The sequence below is a fragment of the Temnothorax nylanderi genome, unplaced genomic scaffold (genome assembly GCF_030848795.1).
Source record: "Temnothorax nylanderi isolate EJ_2023f unplaced genomic scaffold, tnyl_v1.0 TNYL_tig0346_pilon, whole genome shotgun sequence".
NCBI lineage: Eukaryota > Metazoa > Arthropoda > Insecta > Hymenoptera > Formicidae > Temnothorax > Temnothorax nylanderi.
Window position 1 is genome coordinate 145,001 of NW_027249408.1, and position 2,500 is coordinate 147,500.

At 53.6% G+C, this 2,500-nt stretch overlaps 2 non-coding genes across 2 annotated transcripts in view; both read right to left on the bottom strand.

The window, feature by feature from the left end:
• Positions 1 to 35, bottom strand: part of LOC139781570 (5.8S ribosomal RNA) — a 155-nt gene extending 120 nt beyond the window's left edge. The window contains exon 1 of the ribosomal RNA XR_011720576.1: positions 1 to 35. This exon is cut by the window's left edge and continues 120 nt beyond it. This is a non-coding gene — a ribosomal RNA (5.8S ribosomal RNA).
• A 615-nt stretch (positions 36 to 650) lies between these two features.
• The window catches only part of LOC139781579 (small subunit ribosomal RNA), a 1,920-nt gene continuing 70 nt past the window's right edge, over positions 651 to 2,500 (bottom strand). Inside the window, exon 1 of the ribosomal RNA XR_011720585.1 lies at positions 651 to 2,500. This exon is cut by the window's right edge and continues 70 nt beyond it. This is a non-coding gene — a ribosomal RNA (small subunit ribosomal RNA).

Here is a 2,500-nt window from a genome sequence, read left to right on the forward strand (position 1 = left end):
CGACCCACGAGCCAAGTGATCCACCGTTCAGGGTAATCGTTTTTTGCTTTGCGTTCACAACGACGCTTAAAACTTACTTCCGTATGCGTCTCGGGTTTTTCGGGCCCTTCGATCAGCCTGGCCGCGCGTCCGAGCACGCGCGGACCGCCGCCCCTTTTTTACGGGGGCTACGGCGGCACAACGAGATGCACAAAAGAGGAGATTGTCGCGCGAAAATTCGGAGCGTCTCTCGCGCGAGGCGAGAGCCGGGGCGGAAGTCTTTGAAAAACCATCGGGCACGAGATATCTGGCATCTCGGCCCTTCAGCGCGCGCGCGCATAGGTTACCACCGGTACCGGCGCCCAGCTGACGCCGATCTCGACGAGGGAGAATATCTCCCTCTCGAGTTCGAGCGCGCCGAGCGCCTCTCGCTTCCGTTCGATCGCGCGCCCCCGGGGTGTCCACTTGACGCTAACGCAGTAACCAGACGCAAGACACGCGCCGTATTGCGGCGCGGTGTTGTGGCGTTGCGCGCGCGTCGAGACGATCGGGGGCGTCGAACGCGTGGCGTGCGCGTTCGAGACAATCCTCGCAGCGCATCCTTCCTCCTCGGAGATGCAAGGTCTCTGTGTTTAACTTTCAGTCTCCATCATTGGGACCTCCGTAAACGTTAATGATCCTTCCGCAGGTTCACCTACGGAAACCTTGTTACGACTTTTACTTCCTCTAAATGATCAAGTTTGGTCATCTTCCCGGCAACATCGGCAATGCCGACGCATTGCCGCGCACCAGTCCGAAGACCTCACTAAATCATTCAATCGGTAGTAGCGACGGGCGGTGTGTACAAAGGGCAGGGACGTAATCAACGCGAGCTTATGACTCGCGCTTACTGGGAATTCCTCGTTCATGGGGAACAATTGCAAGCCCCAATCCCTAGCACGAAGGAGGTTCAGCGGGTTACCCGGGCCTTTCGGCCAGGGAACACACGCTGATTCCTTCAGTGTAGCGCGCGTGCGGCCCAGAACATCTAAGGGCATCACAGACCTGTTATTGCTCAATCTCGTGCGGCTAGAAGCCGCCTGTCCCTCTAAGAAGATTTGTTTGTACGTTGGTAGTAAAAACCCGCCGGCCGAAGCCGGGGGCCTTCGAGATACCATAAGGTACGCCTATTTAGCAGGCTAGAGTCTCGTTCGTTATCGGAATTAACCAGACAAATCGCTCCACCAACTAAGAACGGCCATGCACCACCACCCACCGAATCAAGAAAGAGCTATCAATCTGTCAATCCTTCCGGTGTCTGGGCCTGGTGAGGTTTCCCGTGTTGAGTCAAATTAAGCCGCAGGCTCCACTCCTGGTGGTGCCCTTCCGTCAATTCCTTTAAGTTTCAGCTTTGCAACCATACTTCCCCCGGAACCCAAAAGCTTTGGTTTCCCGGAAGCTGCCCGCCGAGTCATCGGAGGAACTTCGGCGGATCGCTAGCTGGCATCGTTTATGGTTAGAACTAGGGCGGTATCTGATCGCCTTCGAACCTCTAACTTTCGTTCTTGATTAATGAAAACATTTTTGGCAAATGCTTTCGCTTCTGTCCGTCTTGCGACGATCCAAGAATTTCACCTCTAACGTCGCAATACGAATGCCCCCATCTGTCCCTATTAATCATTACCTCGGGGTTCCGAAAACCAACAAAATAGAACCGAGGTCCTATTCCATTATTCCATGCACGCAGTATTCAGGCGAGGATAGCCTGCTTTAAGCACTCTAATTTGTTCAAAGTAAACGTACCGGCCCGACTCGACACTCAGTAAAGAGCACCGCGACGGGATATTAGTTGGGCCGCCCCTCGCGAGGCTAAGCCCACCGGTAGGACGTCCCACATCACGCCAGTTAAACACCGCGAGCGGTGAACCGACGGTGTGCGACACAGATTCAACTACGAGCTTTTTAACCGCAACAACTTTAATATACGCTATTGGAGCTGGAATTACCGCGGCTGCTGGCACCAGACTTGCCCTCCAATGGATCCTCGTTAAAGGATTTAAAGTGTACTCATTCCGATTACGGGGCCTCGGATGAGTCCCGTATCGTTATTTTTCGTCACTACCTCCCCGTGCCGGGAGTGGGTAATTTGCGCGCCTGCTGCCTTCCTTGGATGTGGTAGCCGTTTCTCAGGCTCCCTCTCCGGAATCGAACCCTGATTCCCCGTTACCCGTTACAACCATGGTAGGCGCAGAACCTACCATCGACAGTTGATAAGGCAGACATTTGAAAGATGCGTCGCCGGTGCTAAGACCGTGCGATCAGCACAAAGTTATTCAGAGTCACCAAAATAAACGGTGGACGCACGGAGACCGCGCGCCACCGATTGGTTTTGATCTAATAAAAGCGTCCCTTCCATCACTGGTCGGGACTCTGTTTTGCATGTATTAGCTCTAGAATTACCACAGTTATCCAAGTAAATGTGGGTACAATCTAATGAACCATAACTGATTTAATGAGCCATTCGCGGTTTCACCTTAATTCG